The following is a 22,706-nucleotide window of genomic DNA, read 5'->3' on the forward strand; positions in this document are numbered from 1 at the left end:
ATTTTACATGTTAACAAAAATTCCCTACTGTTAATTAGTACTCTCTTCCAAACATACAAAATTCAGATTTCACATGATGGGAATATAGTTCTTTGGTGCTGATAGTTAATCCAGATGAACTAAATTAACTGTCTTACACATCACAGATCACAGATTAGTGTTTAATTTATAACTCTTAGCATTATTTGTTAGGGCAGTCCATGGCTGGCTGGCATCTGGTTTGTTGCCAGCTACACTTAGAAATTACTCACCCCAGATAGAATGGTCACAGGATACACATGGGAAATGCAAAAGTTGGCATTCATCCATGTACCCTGAAATTTGCATGCTGACTTCAGGTACAAATGCTGACATGTAACATTCTTTTACCTGTAAGACAAGAGTTTTAGAAAATATTTTTATGTCCAAGTCACAAAGTCAAAATATCCAAAATTATAAATAGCCACTTATTCAACCCTTGAAATCAAACAGGCCACATTTTTCTATTTTGTACACAATTTTAAATAATGTATTTTTTAAATGTTATGATAGAATATAATAAAGATTTAATAATGAACGCTATCTATAAAGAGGTTGCAAACTCACAGCTTTTGTTTCAAACTATGTTTGTATACATATTTCACTGAGGCCAAACAGTGGTTTTTAAAAATTTGATCTAGTTTGTAACCTTTAACAATCAACAAGATCCCAAGAGGCATGAGCTCTCTCAGTGGCCACTCTCATTCCCAGCCAGCTCCACTCATTTACAACATAGGCTGGGGCCCATCCTCATTGAGTAGGTAAACTTTTGTTGACAACAAGGAACTATAAAACAAACTTATTTTTGTACCTGTAAAGTCTTCAGTTTAACTTCTAAGAAGGGAGATGTACCAACTTTTTTTTTTTTTCGAGACAGAGTGTCGCTCTTGCCCCGCAGGCTGGAGTGCCCTGGCGCAATCTCCGCTCACTGTAACCGCCTCCTCCTGGTTTCAAGCGATTCTCATGCCTCAGCCTCCTGAGTAGCTGGGACTACAGGCATACACCATCATGCCCAGCTAATTTTTTGTATTTTTAGTAAAGATGGGGTTTCACCATGTTGGCAAGGCTGATCTCGAACTCCTGACCTCAGGTGATCTGCCTGCCTCGGCCTCCCAAAGTGCTGGGATTACAAGTGTAAGCCACCACGCCTGGCCCCAACTTTTCTTTAATAGAGCAATGCACTAGTCTTCCAAAACTTCAGCACTAAGATTATAAAACACTATTTGCACTAAATGTCCCTTCCACTCAAAAACCTCCAATGCCTTTTTCTTATCTGCAAGATATAATCTAAATTATTTGGTTTGGTATTTTAAGGCTGTCTTCAAGCTGGACCAATCTCTTCTTGTCTAACCCAGCAAATCCAATCAAGTTCTAACCACTCTTCGTATTTTACATTGTCTCGCTTCCTCTATTTCTTTTCCAACCACTTTTTTCCACATCAGTAGCCTTACTTTCTGATACCTACTGGCACTGCATTTTTATGAGATATATACCTTAGTTCCACTAGGGTTTATATTAGGAATAAGTCTCTTGAAGGAGGGAATCTAGCCAAAGATCTTTATTTCTCAAAGTACACAGTACATAACAGGCACAAAATATTTGACATGTTGATAGAAAGGTGATGAGCAAACTAAAAAATTATAAAAATCTAAAATAATTTTAAATTGTATAACAGCATCTCTTTGCCTCTCAAACCCAAACAGATCCAAACACACTGAAATATTTAAAAATATAAGCACTGAAACACTACTTAAATAACTGAACTTGAAACAAGTGCAGAGAATCCACAGTAGTAAGAAACTAAGAAGAAAGTTGGCTGGGCATGGTGGCTCATGCCTGTAATCCCGGCACTTTGGGAGGCTGAGGCAGGTGGATCACCTGAGGTCAGGAGTTTGAGACCAGCTTGACCAACACAGAGAAACCCCGTCTCTACTAAAAATATAAAGTTAGCCAGGCATGGTGGCACATGACTGTAATCCCAGCTACTCAGGAGAGTGAGGCAGGAGAATCGCTTGAATCCAAGAGGTGGAGGTTGCAGTGAGCCAAGATCATGCCATTGCACTCCAGCCTGGGCAACAAGAGCAAAACTCTGTCTCAAAAAAAAAACCAAAAAAAAAAGAAAAGAAAGAAAGAAAGTCAATGAGCAGAAAAAAGAAAGTCAATGAACAGAGGTCAGGGGCTGAAGCTAACATGACTCATGGAACCAGTTACAGGCCATAATGGTTACAAGAGGACTCCCTAACACCCATTCAGAGACATTATTTCAAAACACAGGTCACAGTTGGAAGGACCTTCATAAAGCCAAAACTCTGAAAGGATCACCCTATCCATGAAACCAGGACCATAAAAACTTAGCTCACTGGCCAGGAAGCCCAAGTAGGCATGACATCAACTAAGGCAATGGGGGGAAAGTCACCAGAGGAAATCAGAACCATATTAGCCATTAACCATGCATAGAGTGTGGGCCTAAATTCACACAACCTTCATGGTTTAGAATCCCACCCTATCCTCATGCCAAAAACTGAAAAAAGAAAAGTAGTCCTGAACTGGTAAAACTTTAGGACCTGGGAAGAGCAAATGTGAAAACTCTTTGCAGGAATGCTTCCAAAACATACAACAGACTAAACCTTTACTAATGATGCATCACAGTAAAAAGTTACAGACCAGAATAGAAAATGAACCATGATGAGAGATAATCAGTGGACTCACCAAATGGAGGGATTTGCAGCACAAGAACAAGAAATAACAGAATAACCAGAATAAGACTTTTTCCAAAGAAGGGCAACAAAGCATATATTAAAATAAATAGGCTGGGCATAATGGCTCACACCTGTAATCCCAGCACTTCGGGAGGCCCAGGTGGGAGAATCACTTGAGCCCGGCGGGGCAGAAGTTGCAGTGAGCCAAGATTGCACCACTGCACTCCAGCCTGGGTGACAGAGCCAGACCCTGTCTCAAACAAACAAATAAATAAATAAGGTGTTTCTGTAGCACACACTTAATGGATGTACTCATGAGTCAATGAACCAGATTCACCTCAGAACATATAATAGCAAGTACTGAAGTATGTCATGTTATAATTGGGGGAAAAATAACTACCTGTTATATTACTTCTTTATTCAAACATTTCACCTACCACAAGTATAAATTTGTCAAATTTAAAAATATATATATTTAAGGCTGACGCTGGAGGATAACTTGAGCCCAGAAGTTCAAAGCTGAAGTGAGTCATGATCGTGTCACTGTACTCCAGCCTGGACCACAGAGCAAGACCCTGTCTCAAAAACAGACAGACAACTTTTTGCAACTCAAGTCTCAATCCTGAACAAAAAAAATTGAAATGGTACAAATCTTTCCTTTATCATATACACTTTATTTCAAAATAGGGCTGCAGATAAATTAAGAACCATTTTCCAAAGAAGTCATTTGAGTATCCTCTTTTCAAAAAGAAAAAGAATTAACAAGTTAAACTGCAAAAATAAAATTTAGGAAATAAAGAACAACCTATAACACGTATTCAAACCAATTGACAAATCAGCTAATTTAGAAGACTATGGATGTGTTATTCCTGGAAACCATCAAGGGAAGGACAGAAAACCATCTGCCACAGTGGATGAATAAGTTGACTGCTTAATCTCTGGACATCACTTCTCACTCCATGGTCTACAAATTGCTTCAACCAAGCTCCTCCCCCTTTATTTATAAAACTGTGTTGTGCATTTTTGGCAAAAAGATTTTAGACAAATTGTGAAAGTCAAATTCTGTTTGACATACCAAGCCACAAACTTTGAAACTGTTTCCCAGCTTTTACCATTGTAGATTATAAGATAATATCAAAAGCAGCAAGACTGTCATATGGGCAATATTATGTTTAAGCTATGTTAAAGTTAAGCAAAATTTTGCATTGAGGCAACATATGTAAAAATGAGTTATAAACTGTAAATATATGTGTTATATGTTCAAACTTCTTCAATATAGAAATGTAAAATGGATGCTTTAGTTTTTTTCAACTATGGATAAAAATAATATTTAATGCTAATTTTTTCAGGAAATAAAGTTAAAAATGGCAAAAGAAATTTTTAAAGGAAGGAAATGCAGAGTCTGATATACCAAAAAGGCAAATATATTTATTCTTTTCCCAGAAGTGCTATTCAGAAAATGCTATAGAAGTTAAAACCTGTTTTTGAAAATAAGCAAGGCATAGAAATAAAAAAGAGAAATGTACAAACCCATTGCTAACGTCCTTCACTGATTCTAAACTCCTTTCCAATCTACTAAGATGACACATGAAAGTGTTTTAGGGGTGGGGAAGAACATATGGAGAAGAAAGGATAGCTCTCTCTACTTTTCCCTGGGAAATGAAGCTGAAAAAAGGAATGAAGCCATTGTCTCAGGACTCAAACGCAGAAGTCCAAATTGTCCAGGCGCTGTCTGGACTTTTGCCAAGGCATGGAGGCAATTTGTGGTAACCAATGAATATCCCAATGGGCAATGAACCAAGTGTAAAAGATACAATAACTCTATTTTATGAGGAGAATGGGATTCAAAGATAAAATTATTTTTCCCACCTGGTGCAAATAAATAAATATTAGTCAGGAACACTTAATTTGTCCAAAAGAGTGATTATAAAATGGACCTTCTGGGAGACATTTTCTTTTTTTGTTCATTCAAAGAGCTATTTTAATTTTAAGGACTCACAACATATAAAAATATTATTTTCCATTTAGAATAAGTCAGAATTAGGGTGATCTTCATTTCATTTGTTGCTTAATCTAAGCAATGACTATGAAGTGAGAAATTCTCTACACTGAACATTTATACTAGCACAATCAAGGAATACCAAAACAACAGCCACTTTAACTTGTATCATGAGACTTTCATACTCCTTGGGAAACAACTTGCTTTTATACAACATGATTTTATTATAATACAACTTAGGTTTAAACCACATCTTCCATATTATAAAATGCTTAACGAAGTTAAATAATACAATTACAGAGAAAGCAGTAACAGTGGAAAAGAGAAATTAAGAGGTATAGACTAGGGAGAACATATGTTTACTACTGAGATTTGAAGTGAGATGGGGAATCGATGAGGCGGAGAGAAGCAGGATGGCAGGAGCTGCCGAGAAGTCGGCTTGTACTTCGAAGGGGAAAAGAGGAAGGAAAAGGACTGTTAATAAAATAACAAAGGCAGCAATGAGAATGAACCAGAGCCAGGACAGTGTAAAGGCTAGGTTCACAGTGAGATGAAAGAACCTGAAAACAAGTTTAAAACTCAAAAGAGGATTATTCTCAACTTATACTAAAGTGAAAAAACATGGAAAAACACAAAAAGGACAGGCAATAAGGCACAGGCATACATAGAAGGCAAATTGTAACACAATATTTACTTGCAAAAGAGCCCACAGAGACGTGTCAATGAAGTCATAGAAAAAAAAAAAAAGAGCAAGTTTAGACAGCTTTGCTACATAGTACCAAAATGTAATTAGAATGCTCAATGTGGTAATGAATCAAGAAAAAAGGACGACCCTTAAATGCTCATTATTTCTGAATCCTGCTGAAACTGATCAAGACATACTATTTTGAGGAAGGACTTTTCTGGTTTAATCTAGAAATCAAAACATAGGGGAATGAAAGAAAGCATCAATGGAGAAAAGAGGGGAATGATAATGTGAATTTGATGTAGCATCTGAAATTCCTATCAGCTCTCTTTCCTGGCTGGCCCTCTCTAGCTTTTACACCAACTTGTGCTCTTATGCCCCCTCTTGCCTCTGGTAACTTCTCAGTCTCCTCCCAGGTTTTCTTCTTCCTAATTCTTCTCATATACACAGAGGTACCATTAAAGGAAGGCTGTCTTTTTGATAACATGATATACAAGAACATTCAATCTAACTTTGAGCCCGCCTTCCCCTTCCCTTTCATGTCCACACCCACCACCCTTGCTGTAGACCCACCAGAACCTCCACCATGCCCTCAGCAGCACTCCTGCTTTCATGCCTCAGCATCCTGAAATCTTCAACTGAGGCTGGATGGCTCTGGAATGCCCCCTCTCTTCCACTGCTTGGCACTCTCTTACTCATCCTTCAAGGTCAGGTTCATACTTTATCTACCATGCACCTTTCCTCTGCTCTTATATGTTCGTATTATTTGCTATTTCTTACATGCTGAAATATTTCTCTACCTGAATAGACTATGAACTCCTCAAGTTCGGAGAACATGCCTTAATTATAACTATACCCTTAGGGCCTAGCACATGCCAATATATGCTCAACAAACATTTGTTGTTTTATGGAGACTGGAAGAGTAGATGGCATAAGAGAATTAAAATAAATAAGTTTAAAATAAACACAGAGAAGAAACCAGCAACTCTTCCTAAGGCACACGTAAACCAAAAAAATTATGCAAGAAATGTTCCATATCTTGATACAGAGGAAAAGAGAGAGGAAATAGGTAATAAAAACTGAAACGCAATAGGTAAGAATCAAATGTATGAACTTCTTTGAAGCCATCCAAGAAGGAATAGTACATATATTGAAATTTTACTGTTCAAAGAGAATGAAAAAAGTAGTAACTTCTGTTAGTACAAAAGCAGCTTCTGAATACATAAAAGAGTCTTAACTCTGGTCACAAAGAAACTCTGATTGAAATTAAAGAAAGATTCATGAAAGAGATGATTAGAGAGGTAAAAGCCATTTCCTCAAATACAATGATGTTTTTGCACTCCAAATCTATGTTAAAACGGTACGTTGATTATGGAGAACTGGAAAAACTATGGCTGAAAAAGAATTTCTTAAAGAGATAACCTACAAGTTAAGAGAGAAGAGACGGAGAATCACTTGAACCCGGGAGGCGGAGGTTGCAGTGAGCCAAGATCGCACCACTGCACTCCAGCCTCAGCAACAGAGCGAGACTCCATCTCAAAAAAAAAAAAAAAAAAAAGAGAGAGAGAGACAGAAGAGACAGGCCGTAATATAACAGCAAAGGTAACAAGACAGCTTAATATTGTTCTCGTATTAGATGTGATGATATAAAGGAGCAAAGGCCAAGCATTAGAAAAAGCTCCCCTTTTTCTTCATCATAATTATTGATATTCTAATTGTACTAGATCTTAAAAAACTAACATTGAAAAAATGTAACAGTGTCAGCATAGAAACTACTCAGGATGGTACCTTAAGGCTTTATGTGCCTCTGTCTTCCTGTAAGTAAATTCTTCCCCAGTTAAAACATTTTTATTATGACTGTATTTTTTAATCAATAACGCCCCAAAGTAGAAAAAATAGGGGGCGTTCTTATCTAAAACATATGGATCAAGAGGAAGACTGGAGACTCCTATCCCGCTTCAAAGCTTCTTGACAATCCAAGCGAATGAAGCAAATGGAGAAGGCAAGGGAACCAGGCCAGGAAGAAAAATCTAAAAGCAGAGCAAAAATCTCGAAAACCAGAGGTAAACAGTACCACTCTCTTCAAGGAATCAAGGTAGATCTCAAAAATGCAAGGAAATAATGCAAAAAGTCTGGAATACATTAGACTCTGCAAAAACCTCTGGTGAGTTAATGAATAAAGGGCAGGAACTAAGCAAGAGGTACCCAAGAAGTCAAGTAGGAATGAATTTATCAGAAAACGAGATAAGATTTAGAACCAATTTAAACTAGGAATTGATAAAGGTTAGTTCTGCAGAATATGTTTTTTCTTTCCTAGACTTTCTTTAACAAGCATATCTAAACTTCTGAAATATTTCATAATCGATCTTTAGTAGCAAGAAAAGCAGAAAAAGGAATTGAAGGAATCTTTTTTTTTTTTTAAAGTAGAGCTATAGGATGAGTGGAATGGTTTGTTTGTTTTTTTTTTTCTGATATAATGGATCTGGAAACCCTCTTCCTGCCCAACATGCTATCTCACAAAGTGACAAGAAAGGATATGTTTCTAATTACACAGGTACGATGATACAACATAACTTAGAAATAGATTCCACTGCTATATTACCTATATATTACCTTTTTCTTCAATGTTTAACGATGGGTAAGAATAAGCCATCTGAATGAGAAGAACTGTGACTCTAGAATAACCCTAAATCTTTAGCAGATATGCAATGATATTTAACTAAAATATTAAAAATTGGAGATATCTGGTTGAGGATAAATTTAAGGAACTTACTGAAGAAAGAAAAATGATATTTTGTTTATTAAAGTCATGCTAATTATGTGAATTTACTTTAGCCAAATACTAGCCATATATTTTTATACATTAACATAGAAAACATTTTACCTAGAAAAAAATATAGTGGATTTACACCCTGCCTAACAAAAATTCAAGGACAATACGCTTGTCATAGCTTGCCATTATAGCTAAAATAGCAACTAATTAAAATGGTGTAATACTGTTAAATTAACTTTAGTATAAAACGTACCCCACTTTAAGCATATAATTTGATGAGTTTTGACAATGACAGAAACCAACACAACCACCACCAAAATCAAGATACAGAATATAACCACTAGCCTAAAAGGTTCCCTGGTCAATCACCTATCCACAACCTGTGCCAGGCAAAAACTGATCTGCTTTCTGTCACTACAAATCAGATTGTCCTTTATTCCAGAATTATATGAAAGTGAAATAATATAGTATGTATGGCTAACCCTTAACACAGGTTTGAACTGTGTGGGTCCACTTATATGTGCCTTTTCTTCTGTCTCTGCGATCTCTGAGACAGCAAGACTGACCCATCCTCTTCCTCCCTCTTAGCCTATTTAACATGACGACAATGAGGATGAAGACCTTTATGATGACCTATTTCCACTTAATGAAGAGTAAATATATTTTCTCTTTCTCATGATTTTCTTAATATTTTCTTTCTCTAGCCTATTTCATTGTAAGAATACAGTACACAATACATATAACATATAAAACATATATTAACCAACTGTATATGTTATCAGTAAGGCTTCCAGTCAATCATAGGCTATTCAGTGGTAGTTAAGCTTATGGGGAGTAAAAAATTATAACTGGATCAACTGCATGGGGGATCAGCACCCCTAACCTTCATGTTGTTTGAGGATCAACTGTATTATTTTGTCTCTACCTTATTTTGTTCAGCCTATCTTCCAAATTTACCCATGATGCTATGTGTAAGAGTAGTTCAGTTCCTTTTTATTCTGAATCAAATTCCATTATACAGTTGACCCTTAAACAATGTATGGGATTGGGGCACTGACCCCCTATGCAGTAAAAAATCTGAATATAGGCTGGCATAGTGGCTCACACCTGTAATCCCAGCACTTTGGGAAGCTGAGGCAGGTGGATCACCAGAGGTCAGGAGTTTGAGACCAGCCTGGCCAATAGGGAAAAACCCTGTCTCTACTAAAAATACAAAAATTAAACGGTTGTGGTGGCACACACCTATAATCCCAACTACTCAGGAGGCTGAGACAGGAGAATCGCTTGAACCTGGGAGGCAGAGGTTGCAGTGAGCCGAGATTGTGCCACTGCACTACAGCCTGGGGTGACTTCGTCTCAAAAAAAAATCTGAATATAACTTTTGACTCACCCAAAACTTTACTAATAGCCTACTGTCGACCAGAAGACTTACTAATAACATAAACAGTTGATTAACATATTTTGTAAGTTATATAATTTATTCTTACAATAAAGTAAGCTAGAGAAAAATATTGTTAAGAAAATCATAAGGAAGAGAAAATATATTGACTACTCATTAAGTGAAAGTGAATCACCACAAAGGTCTTCAATCTGATCTTCATGTTGAGTAGGCTGAGGAGGGAGAAGGAAGAGGAGGGGTGGTCCTTGCCATTTCAGGGTACAGGGTGAAAGTGATGGAGGAGGTCTAAAAAGAGGCAGGAGAGGCAGGCACACTCGGTGCAATTTTGTGGAAATATACTATAAATTCGGCCTGACTTTTTGCTATTTCATTTCTCCAAAAATATCTCTATACAGTACCAATCCTTCTTCCACCATTTGCTTTAGTTTCAGTGTCCACGTCATAGAAGGGTCCATGTTGTAAAAGAAGTCAAAACTGTCCAGAATAATTGGAACTTTCTGCCAAATTGTCTAATGTCAATTTGTTTTCTGGCACTGCCTCTTTTATGTCTTCTTCCTCGTCATCTGGCACTAATTTGGAAACACTCGTCTCCACCAAGTCGTTTTCTGTTAACTCCTCTGGTGTGGAGTCTATTAGCTCTTGAATTTCTCTAAGATCCATATCTTGAAACCCTTCATCCTCCCCCTGCACCCTTTTTTTTTTTTTTTTTTTTGCCCTATCTACAATCTCTTTCATGATTTCCTTGATTGGTTCTGTCATATATCCTGTGAAGTCATGTACACTATTGGTACAGTTTTCTTTAGTTTTCTTATTGTTTGAGTCTTGATGGCCTTCACAGTTTTTTCTGTAACAATGGCATATTCAATGGTGTAATCCTTCCAAACTTACAGGTTCTCTCTGTTGAGGTTCTCATCCATAGAGTTCACAGTTCTTTCCATAGAGTACCATGTATAATAAGCCTTAAAGTTCCTTACGACCCCCTGATCTGGAGGCTGAATTAGGGACTTTGCATTTGGAGACAAGCGGAATATACTTCAACACCTTCAGTGTTAAACTCGTGGAGTTCTGGGTGGCCAGGGACATTGTCTGATACCAGAAGAACTTTAAAAGGCAGTCCCTTATAGCAAGGTATAAATACTTCCTGACTTCAGGGACAAAGCATTGATGAAATCAATCAAGAAAAAGAATTCTGATTGTCCAGGCCTTGTTACATAACGAAGAGACTGATAACTGGCATTTACCTTTTCCCTTTAAGGCTGGGGGTTAGCAGCTTTACAAATAAGCAGAGTTTTTATCATAAACCCAGATACATTTGCACAAAACACCAGAGTTACTCTATCCCTTCCTGCCTTAAATCCTGGTGGTTGCTTTACTTCTTTAATAATAAATGTCTTTTGTGGCATTTTTTTTTCCAGAATAGGGCACTTTGTCTGCATTCAAAACCTGATTGAGGTTGGGCACAGCGGCTCATGCCTGTAATCCCAGCACTTTGGGAGGCCAAGGCAGAAGGATCACTTGAGACCAGGAGTTCAAGACCAGCCTAAGAAACATAGGGAGACCCTGCCTCTACAAAAATAAAAAATAAAAAAATTAGCTAAGTGTGGTGGTGTGCACCTGTAATCCTAGCTACTTGGGAGGACTGCTTCCACCTCAGGAGGCTGGGGCTACAGTAAGCTGTGATCACGCCATTGCACTCCAGCCTGGGTGACAGAGCAAGACCTTGTCTCAAAAAAAAAAAAAAAAGAAAAGAGAAGAGAAGAGAAAGGAAAAGACAAGACAAGACAAGACAGGAGGGAGAGAGGAAGGGAGATGAAACGAAACGAAACAAAATGAAATGAGAGAGAGAAAGAATCCCATTTAAGCAGATATCCTTTCTCCTCAATTATTTTAATGGTATCTGGGAAATCATCTGCTGCCTCTTGAACTGTAGCAGCTGCTTTCCTGTTATCTTAACATTCGTAAAGCCAAACTTCTTTCTACAATTATCAAACCATCCTTTGCTGGCATTAAATTCTCTAGCTTTAGATCCTTCACCTTCCTTTTGCTTTAAGCTGTCATACATTAACTTCACTTTCTCTCAAATCATTAATTAGAGTCTACAAGTATGCCTTTCTTATAGCAATCCTGCACCCACATAACAGCTGCATTTTCAATATGAGATAAAGTGGTATTTCACAAAAAGGGCAAGGTTTTGCACCTGCTGGTATAGTTGTAGCAACAGCTACATAAATTCTCTTTTCTTTTTTCACAGTGGTCCTTTTGCTGGATTCATCTTGAAATGACAGGTAACCATAGCCGCAGACTGCAATCTACAGTACATAACAAGCAATTCCATTTTTGCTTGTAATGTCATGACTTCTGTCTGCTTCTTGGAATCACTTCCGACATTACCATTGGCACTTTCTAAGGGTCCCATGGTGTTATTCAAAGTTTATGGTATTACACTAAGTATGATCAAAAATACGTGAGAATCACAAGAAATCACTTCTTACTGTAATACACAATTTACTAGAGAAACAAACTGCTCATGTGTCAATGATTAGCTTCACACAGCATTGGAAGCTGATACCTGCAATATTTGAGCTCACTGCAATAGCAACTGGACACCTCCAGTTTTTTGTTTTTGTGCTTTTGTTTTCAATCAAAACAAGTCAACCTGTAAATCCGATACTCTAGCATTGATTTGGTTATGCACATGCTAGCTTACTTGTCTGTTCTCTTTAAAGATATGTACCAGTTGGCATGTTCTGGCCACTTATTCTGCCCAGGGCAAAGCCTGCTCACACAGCCCCAACCACTCATCTTGCCTTAGGAAACTACCTGTCTGGAAAAAAGAATAGTGACCCTTATGACATGAAATATTTCAGACCAGGACCAAGATGGTCAACATAGATCTGCATTTATATGTCTGAATAGTATTAACCATTTTAAAGACAGGGAAACAAGTTAAGCAATTACAGCAAATGGCATTCAGGAAAAGTTAATGCCAAAATTAGGACAATAGTTTTTTTAAAAAAATCATTGTTTAGTGTTAATAAATAGGTTATAGGATCCATGAAATAAGCACAAACTAACTTAAAAAATTCTTAGAAGAGGTGGTGACTGAAATAAATTGAAAATTAAGAGACAAATAAATGACCTAGAGCACATATACAAGAAATCTAACATCTATATAAGATAAAGACTGAAGCTGATTTAAGTTCAAGGAAATTCTAAAGGAAAAAAAAAATGGCTCAAACTCTTATTCACATAGAAAAAACAAAATTAAATAAAAAATATTCTAGATATGCAAGTATACGTCCCATAACTCTTCCTAAAACTATTACTTAAAAATGTATGCCAGTTAAAAAAAAAAAAAAACAGAATTAAATCCTTCAAAAACAGGGAAGACATACTATTCAAGTAACCAGTGACCTTATAGTTAAATCTAAGTGATACGATACTAGTAAAATTTTAAAAAATGGTTAGAAAAAAAAACCCAAACAAACAGAAGAACTACTGATATGGTTTGCATCTGTGTCTGCACCAAAATCTAATGCTGAAATGTAATCCCCAGTGCTGGAGGTGGGACCTGGAAGGTGATTGGATCATGGGGGTGGTTTCTAATGGTTTAGCACTATGCCCCTAGTGGTGTTCTCATAAGAGTTCTGAAGAGATCTTTTTGTTTCAAAGTACACAGTGCACCCCCCACTCTCTTCCTTCTGCTCCTGCCATGTAAGACCCTTGCTCCTGCTTTGCCTGCCACAATGATTGTAAATTTCCTGAGGCCTCTGCAGAAGCCTAGCAGATGACAGCACCATGCTTCCTGTACAGTCTATGGAACTGTGAGCCAATTAAACCTTACCCAGTCTCAGGTATTTCCTTATAGCAATGTGGGAACAGAATATTACAACTACAGAAAAGAAATCAAATCAATAAAACCAAGAATGTAAAGAAGGCAAGAGATCCAGGTCTCAACTTATTAATGGGAAGAATGAGGACAAAAAAGAGTCAGTTACAGATGGTTTCAGAATTTCCCAACTTGCAGGAGAGGGGAAAGAATAGTTAATATGACTAGGTTAAATTGTCTTATTAAGAGATAAACCCAATTTTGTACAAGGTAACCTTGTGATGGAACTGTTCTCTATTTTGACTGCGGTGGTGTTCACAGGAATCTACATAAAATTACTTACAACTAAACAGGCACAGGGATGGGTACAAGTAAAACTGGTGAAATCTGAATAAGGTCTATAGATTGTATCAATGTCAATTTCCTGAGTATAATATTGTACTGTAGTTATGCAAGGTGTTACCATAGGTGCAAACTGGGTGAATGTACACAGGATCTAGATCTCTTTGTATTATTTCTTACAACTGTATATGAATCTACAATGATCTTTTTAAAAAGTTTTATGAAATGTAAAACAAAACAAAAAAAAAAGGACAAACTTCCAGGCCGGGCACAGTGGCTCACACCTGTAACCCCAGCACTTTTGGAGGCCAAGGCGGGTGGATCACTTGAGCCCAGGAGTTTGAGACCAGCCTGGGCAACATGGTGAAGCCCCATCTCTACAAAAAACACAAAAATTAGCCAGGTATGGTGGCGTGCACCTGCAGTCCAGGCTACTTGAGAGGCTGAGGCAGGAGGATCACTTAAGTCCAGGAGATGGAGGTTGCAGTGAGCCAAAATTACACCACTGCACTCTGGCATGGGTGACAGAGCAAGATTCTGTCTCAAAAAAAAAAGAAGACAAACTTCCAAATTGGCAAGGAGGAAGATTTCAGGGAGAAATAAAAGTCCAGCTCAGTTACATGAATGTTTGATGTTTATGAAAGGCAAGTAAAGCAAAATGGTGTAAAATGACTGAAAATAAACATAATAAACATATGGGCAAAAAAGACCTATCAGGTACACACAAAACTGACAGAGAGGCAAGAGTCATATAAGACAATGCAGACTCCCAGCCAAAAAATCACTAAATAGGGCAAAAAAGATACTTTATATTCTTTAAGATAAAATCCACTAAGAAAAATTACACATATTATCTTTAAGGCTGAATTCAACCAAAATCATAATCACAGTAAACATCTAACATACTTTGCTTACTAATTTGTCGGCTTTGAGAAAAACAACAAATTAAGGATATAGTATCTTACAACAAATGTGTCAAATCAAATAACAGGGAAAGGACAGTTTATCAAAATAAATGTTTTAGGAAAATGTCCAGCAGTTTGGAAAAATAAATTTGTAATAGTATGCCATAGCAACCATTTTTAAAAATCTATATCTATGATAACAGAATGTGTACAAAGAGTATTTTAATAATCTTGGGGTGGAAACCCAGAGGCCATAAAGGAAAACAACAGCAGAACTGGCAACATAAATATTAAAGATTTTTATAAAGCAAAAGCCCCAAGAAACACTAAAGAATAGACTATGAGAAAATACTAGCAAATGGTGAACCAAATTATTAATAGCCACAATATGTGAAGAGCTATGACAAATCAATTAGAAAAGAGGAACATTTCAACAGAAACCTAAGCAAAGGATATGATCATGCAAGTAAAAACGAATACAAATGACCAACAAACATAGAGATAGTCAACCCCATCAATAAGCAAAGAAATGCAATACTAAAACAATAAAATAGCATTTTTCATCCACAAAATTACTAAATATAAAAAATAATCATTTCATCTTAGCAGGTCTCTCAAGTTTCTGCATATCATATAAGTAGAGGCACTGATGGCCTTTATTTTTTATCTTTTCAGTGGTGTTTATACAGCAAATATCCTTGGCAGATAAAGAGATGTCTCCCTCTGGTACAGAGGGCAGGTTTGTTTACCATGCGGGAAAATAAAGATAATGTCTCCCCCTCTGGCAAAGATCAGACAGGTTTATTTGCAGCTCACTATGAAAGATTCCGGTTCCCTAAACTAAGGACTCCTCTCCTGTAACATAACCTACTTCACCTGCTAGTGTCACTGGGCTCTTGTCACATCACCCTGTGGAAATCAGGGCTCCAGCAAATCAGCATAAGATGATCCTCTGGCTACCATTACTGTTGTGCTTTGTCTCTGAGTCAGGAGTCTCATATTTTCTGCCAGTTTCCATGAAACTGTTAGCTTGCAAGTAGGGTATGATCTCAGATCCTTGACAATTCTTGGCAATGTGATATGGCAAAAGCAGCATTTTAACAAACTGTATAAATTTACTCTTACCAACAACTTTTGAGGAGCACTTTGGCAGAATCTCTCATAATTTAACACTTATATGTAGCCTCTGACCTAGCAATTCCGTATCTTAGGAAATAAACATGCAAACATGACAGTATACAGAATAAACACAAAAATGATCCTTGCAGTTATGTTTGTAATAAATTTGGAATAATGCCAACAGGGGATTGGATAAATAACTTTTGGGTTATTCCTACAATGAAATACCAAAAGACTTACAAAAAAGACAAGATACTATTATATGCACTGACACAGAAGGATGTTCATCAATTATTATTATTAAGTGGAAGCTATAAAAATTATAGATGGTACACTGCCATTTATGAAACAAAAGTAGACTTAAATATATGTATTTTTAAAATCCGCAAGCAGTGATCATCTTTATGGAACAAGGTTACTGGGTAGGTGGGCACACAGCACTTTCACTTCCTCCTTTAAGGATTTCTGTATTGCTTGATCTTTTTTAAAGAATGCATACATTTATTTCATGAGCTAATAAGGTTTTAAGTGTCCATTGTAAAATTTATTACATTTTAGATATCCAGTTGTGATGGTAAAATACAAATGGATATGAGGATGTCCCAGGGAACACTTCTACAGTCATTTATCTCTTAGATAACCATTTTTCTCTTAGAAACCAGGTACAGAACATCCTAAATCACAGGTGATGGGGAGAGACACACTACAGTTACTATGACACGATGCAAAGTCAAAAGGCATACAGATTTTTAATCAGGCTGCTTCTCTGTGTAACTGTAAGAAGCAACTCTAGTCGTAAGTTCTGAGTGAGCAACAGAAGGGATTTATTTACTAACAGTTAATGATTCAACTGACCATGGAAAAAGCAAGCTAAAATAAACGAATCTCAATAACTGGCAGGAAAATTTTAAAGGGGGGAGGGAGGCAAGAGGTAAAGAAAGGGAATCAACTTGCCCCCACTAAATGTGTTCATTTCAAAAATATTTAGTGATGTCTACAATATGTCAGGCATCGTTCAAATCCCTAGATATTAAAACACATTATAAACCTAGAGCAATAAGAGCATCACAGAAGCCAGGATCACCACAGGGAGCCAAAGAATACTAGACGACAGTTCAGAAAGTCCCAAGAATACACGGGAATTTAGGGCCTATGGTATTTATAGGACTGATCAGCAGGGAAAAATAGAATTCAACAAATCATGATGGAGTCACTAACAAAATTATAAAGTTAGAGCCTTCTTATCTCACATTAAATATGAATAAGATCATTAACTACACTAGAAGAAAACGGAGGTGGATTTTATATACAATTCATGTAGATAAAGGCCTTTTTTAAAGGACACTGAGTTAGATTCGCGAAGTTAAGATCGAGAATGTTAACCACAGCAAAATTAAGAGGATGAGACTAACACAGTAAAGAAAGAAGGGGCAGTTTTTGTTAACTGACCATGTGTAAGTACCATATGTACCACTGTACAGAGTACTATAATCGCCTTATTTCATCATGGCATGAGTAAAGAAATTATCCATCTTACAATGAGCTGATTTATCTGATTTTCAAATAACAGAAGGGAAGAGTTTGAAAATGCAGAGTTCAGAAAAGCCAACTTTTGGCGCAGAAGTTTTAAAACAAAGTTAGTACTCAGAACATAAGTGTGGAAAGACGAATCCAATTCAAGGAACTTTAGAGTGCCTACTAGAGCATAATGCACATTTCCCTCAAGTCCTTCATCTGATAAAGGACTATTGGAGCGTTGATGACTCTGGATGAATCTCTCTCTACTCAACCAACAGATACAATATGCGGTACAGGATAATGGAAGCAGGAAGTGAGCCTGAAAGAAAAAAATATATACCTATAGCTGAACTTAAGAAACCGAGGAGTGCACGCAAGAAGCAGAAAAGTCAGCTTGTGTCTGCGAACAGACCAAAGCAAGCAGAGATCCCTGCACCTGGTGGTAATGTGCCCTCCGGAGCACAAAGCCAGACGGGCATCCTGCCAACGCAACTACCTGACCACAGGCTTATACCATCTTCACCTTCTATAATAGTTATTTGTATACTGTATTTCAATCTGTGAATGCATCTCGAAGGTTTGTGGCAATGATTACTGGGAAATCAAGGAAATCCAAAACTACCCGTTATAAATATGTTGACAAGGAGGCCAAGTAGATGGTCATCATCACACTCTAGGGGCACCCCTAAACCTAAACACAGAAACAAGGTTGTAGCTGGGCACCTTGTAGCAGTCCTGAAGAAAGAAAACAGGCCTGGTCAGGCAAAAACCATCGGATGTCAGAGGGAAATCAAGGCAGCAGGCACAGGAATCACAAGCACCGGCGGGCATGTGGCCAACGCGTGGCTGCCGGGGCAGCACCGAGCGCGGGTGTGGGGCGACCCGCAGTCCCCCGCGGTGTAAATAACCCTGAGCCGCGCACACGTCCGGACGACGCCTCACAGCCTGCAAGCAGACTGTAGCGTAGAAACAGCCCGACGCACGTCAGCAGTTCTCAGGGGCCCCAGCAAGCCCCGCAAGCGTGAAGCGGAGACGCGGGGGCGCGGGCGGGGAGGGCGGGCAAAGGGGGCCTCTGCCAGGCGTCCAGACTCCCCAAACCGCGGAGCTGCGCGCTGGCTCGGCCCCGGCCCCGCCCCGGCGCCAAAGGAAGAAGACAGAGACCCACGGGAGGGAGAAGTAAAGGAAGGGCCGTACCCTGCAGGGTCCGGGAGAGGCGCGCGCCGCGGGCTTCACGAGCGACCAGGCAGCGCGAGAAGGCCTGGGTGCGGGGGCGGTTCCCCAACTCTCTGGCTGCGGCACAACCGCCGCAAGCCCGGCCTAGCGCGACCCGGAAGGAAGACGCGAAGGCCGCGAGGAGCGGCGGGGCCGGGGAGGCGGGGCGGGGCCGGGGAGGCGGGGCGGGGCCGGGGAGGCGGGGCGGGGCCGAGGGGGCAGGGCGGGGCGGGGAGGCGGGGCCTGGAGGGAGGCAGGGCGGGGCCAGAAGCAAAGCCGAGCGTTTTTCCCGTGGGAGGTGCTCTGGGTCCTATGGACAGCCCGCTCCCAGGCCAGGGGGAGGAGATTCCTGCGGGCTTCCCCGCTCCAGTGGTGCCCGTGTAAAGGGCCTAGGTCATACACAGCGGGTAGTGTCTACAAATCCTCTTCGGAATAATCCCCTCCGAGTACCGGCTCGCCATGTGTAGTGTGGTCCTACTAGGACTTCTTCAGTCCAGACTTGGTGGATCAGGTGATACGTACGGCTGGTACGCATACGCAGAGGAAAAGTATAATATACATTATATGCACTCTGAAGGTATAATTCACCTAGTTTACAAACCTCCTCTGCCCTGCATACAAATCCTGCCTGCAGGCTCATTTCCATACCAACGTTCAGAAGCCTCTGACCATTACCTCTGATGAAGAAGATGGTCTGGCAGTCTCTCTTACTCATTTTGATTTATTTTTGGTAGATTCAGTAGGGCACTTTATTTATTTATTTTTTTGAAACGGAGTCTCGCTCTGTCGCCAGGCTGGAGTGCAGTGGCGCGATCTCGGCTCACTGCAACCTCCACCTCCCAGGTTCAAGCGATTCTCCTGCCTCAGCCTCCGGAGTAGGTGGGACTACAAGGGCGCCAAGCTAATATTTTGTATTTTTAGTAGAGACGGGGTTTCACCATATTGGCTAGGATGGTCTTGATCTCCCGACCTTGTGATCCACCTGCCTCAGCCTCCTAAAGTGCTGGGTTATAGCCGTGAGCCACCGCGCCCGGCCTTGGCACTTTTTTTAGTTTGCATTATATTTATCTTGTTACAAAATATCCACTAAGATGGAAAATATTTAATAAAATGTTGAACTACACATTATTTGCTGTCTGAATGCTCCAATGAGGCAAACCAGTAAGGATATTTACTTATATATGAACAGAATCAATATATGATATGCAGTATATATTGTATACAAAAAAATAAAATTTTTATTTTCTTCAACTTTTTGATGCATAATAGCTGTACATATTTTCAGGGTATACGTGATAATTTGATTCATTTCTGTAATCAAATCAGCATAACTGGATTACTCATCCCTTTAAATATTTATCTTTTCTTTGTGCTAGGAACATTCAAATTGTTCTCTTCTGGCTATTTTGACATGTACTATTGATTAATGTTAACTGTAGTCACCCTACTGATCTGTGGAACACCGGGTCTTATTTCCTCTAAGTGTATGTTTCTTCTAAGTGTATGTTTACCTCCCCTTGCTCTCCCACGGCCCACGCCCCCAATACTTCTCAGTCTCTGAGATCCACTTTCTGAACTCCCACATATGAGTGAGGACATGCATTATTTGTCTTTCTGTGCTTGGCTTATTTCACTCATCATAATGACTTCCAGTTCTAACCATGTTTGTTGCAAATAAAAGGATTTTGTGGAGGGTTTTATGGCTGAATAATATTCCATTGTGTATATGTACCCCGTTTTCTTTATCCATTCATCTGTTGCACGGACACTTAGGTCAATTCTAAATCTTGGGTATTGTAAATAGTGCTGCAATAAACATAGAAGTGCAGATATCTCTTCGATATATGTATTTCCTTTCTGTTGGATCTATACCCAATAGTAGAATTGCTGGATCATATAGTAGTTCTATTTTTAGTTTTTTGAAGACTCTTCAAACAGTTTTTCACAGTGGCTCTAGTAATATTCATTCCCGCCAACAGTGCACACGGGTTCCCCTTTCTCCACATTCTCACCAGTATCTCTTGTTCCCTGTTTTGTTTGTTTGGTTTTTTTTTTTTTTTTGATAAAAACCATTCTCACTGGGGTGAGATATCTCATTGTTTTGATTTGCATTTATCTGATGATTAGTGATACGGAGCATTTTTTCATATACCTGTTGCCCATTTGTGTGTCTTCTTTTGAGAAATGCCTGTTCAGATCTTTTGCCCATTTTTTAATTGGATTGTTTTTGTTTTTGTTTTTGCTTTCCTATTGAGTTGTTTGAGCTCCTTATATAAAATATTCTGGTTATTAATCCCTTGTTAAATAAATAGTTTGCAAATATTTTCTCCCATTCTGTGGGTTGTCTCTTCGCTTGATTGTTTCCTTTGCTGTGCAGAAGCTTTTTAGCTCGATGTTATCCCATTTGTCTATTTTCACTTTTGTTGCCTATGTGTTTCAGATCTTAACCAAAAAGATAAGATCTTACCCAGACTTATGTCATGGAGACTTTTCCCTATGCTTTCTTCTAGAAGTTTCATACTTTTGGGTCTTAAATTTAAGCCTTTAATCCATTTTGAGTTGACTTTTCTATATGGTGAGAGATAAGGTTCTAATTTCATTTTTCTGCATGTGGACATTAGTTTTTGCCAACACTATTGAACAGACTGTCCTTTCTCCATTGTGTGTTCTTGGCACCTTTTGTAAAAAAAAGCAATTGACCATAGATGTGTGGCTTTATTTCTGGCCTCTATATTCTGTTCCATTGGTTAATGTGTCTGTTTTTATGCCACTACCATGCTGTTTCGATTACTATAGCTTTGTAATATATTTTGAAGTGAGGCATTGTGATGACTTCAGCTTTGTTCTTTTTGCTCAACATTGTTTTCTCTATCCAGGATTTTCTGTGGTTCCATACAAATTTTAGGATTTTTTTTTCTATTTCTGGGAAGAACATCATTGATATATTGTTAGAGATTGCATTGAATATGTAGATTGCTTTGGGTAGGTATGGGCATTTTAAATATTCCTCCAATCCATAAACATAGAGTATCTTTCCATTTTTTGCATCTTCTCTAATTTCTTTCATCAAGGTTTTATAGTTTGAGTGTACAGATCTTTCACCTCCTTGGTTAAATTTATTCCTAAGTATTTTATTTTATGGGTTGTTTTTGTAGCCATTGTAAGTGGAATTGTTTTCTTGATGTCTTTTTCAAATAGTGTGCTTTTTGTGTATAGAAATGCTACTGATTTTTGTATGTTGATTTTATATCCTGCAAACTTACTAAATTTATTAGTTATAACAGTTTTTTTTAGTAAAGTCTTTAGGTTTTTCTATATATAAGGTCATGTCATCTGCAAACAAGGACCATTTAACTTCTATACAATTTGGATGCCTTATTTTTTTCTTACCTAACTGCTCTGGCTAGGACTGCCAGTACTATGTTGAATAGAAGTGAGAAAGTGGGCATCCTTGTCTTGTTCCAGTTCTTAGAGGAAAAGCATTCAACTTTTGTCTATTCAGTATATTAGCTGTTGGGGGCTTGTCATATATGGCCTTTATTGTATTGAAGTACATTCTTTTTATACCTAATTCATTGGGCTTTTATCGAGAAAAATAATGAATTGTGTCAAATGTTTTTCTGTATCTATTGAAATGATCAATGTGGTTTTTGTCCTTCATTCTGTTAAAGTGATGTATCACATTTATTAATTTGCTTTATGTTGAATCATTCTTGCATGTCTGCTATGAATCCTTCTTGACCATGGTTAGTGATCTCTTTTGTTGAAGATTTTTGCATTTATATTCATCAGGAATACTGGCCTATAAGCTTTCTTTTTTCGTTGTGTCCTTGCCTGATTTTGCTATCAGGGTAATGCCTGCCCCATAGAATGACCTTGGCAGTATTTCCTCCTCTTCAGTTTTTTGGAAGAGTTTGAGAAGAATTACAATTTGTTATTTAAATGTTTGGTAGAAGTAAAGCCATCATGTCCTGGGCTTTTCTTTAATAGGAGACCTTTTATACTAATTCAATCTGCCACTTGTTACTGATCTGTTCACATTTTCTATAGCTTCATGATTCAGTATTGGTAGGTTGTATGTGTCCAGAAATTTATCCATTTCATCTGGGTTACCAAATTTGTTGGCATATCATTGTTGCTAATAGTTTCTTATGATCTTTATATTCCTCTGGTATCAGTTGTAATGTCTCCTTTTTTATCTCTGGTTT

At 38.3% G+C, this 22,706-nt stretch overlaps 1 protein-coding gene across 2 annotated transcripts in view; it reads right to left on the minus strand.

Moving 5' to 3' along the window:
* Positions 1–18,680, minus strand: part of FBXL4 (F-box and leucine rich repeat protein 4) — a 76,265-nt gene extending 57,585 nt beyond the window's left edge. Inside the window, exons 1-2 of one of the 2 annotated variants that reach the window (XM_002817175.5) lie at positions 18,481–18,680; positions 252–369 (exon numbers count right to left, since the gene is read on the minus strand). The gene's annotated coding sequence lies outside the window, so the exon portion shown is untranslated. The remainder of the gene's footprint in view (positions 1–251; positions 370–18,480) is intronic. The other variant, XM_054557908.2, reaches the window with a different exon arrangement.
* Between the last annotated feature and the right edge of the window lie 4,026 nt (positions 18,681–22,706).

Source organism: Pongo abelii, chromosome 5 (assembly GCF_028885655.2).
Source record: "Pongo abelii isolate AG06213 chromosome 5, NHGRI_mPonAbe1-v2.0_pri, whole genome shotgun sequence".
Lineage (NCBI taxonomy): Eukaryota > Metazoa > Chordata > Mammalia > Primates > Hominidae > Pongo > Pongo abelii.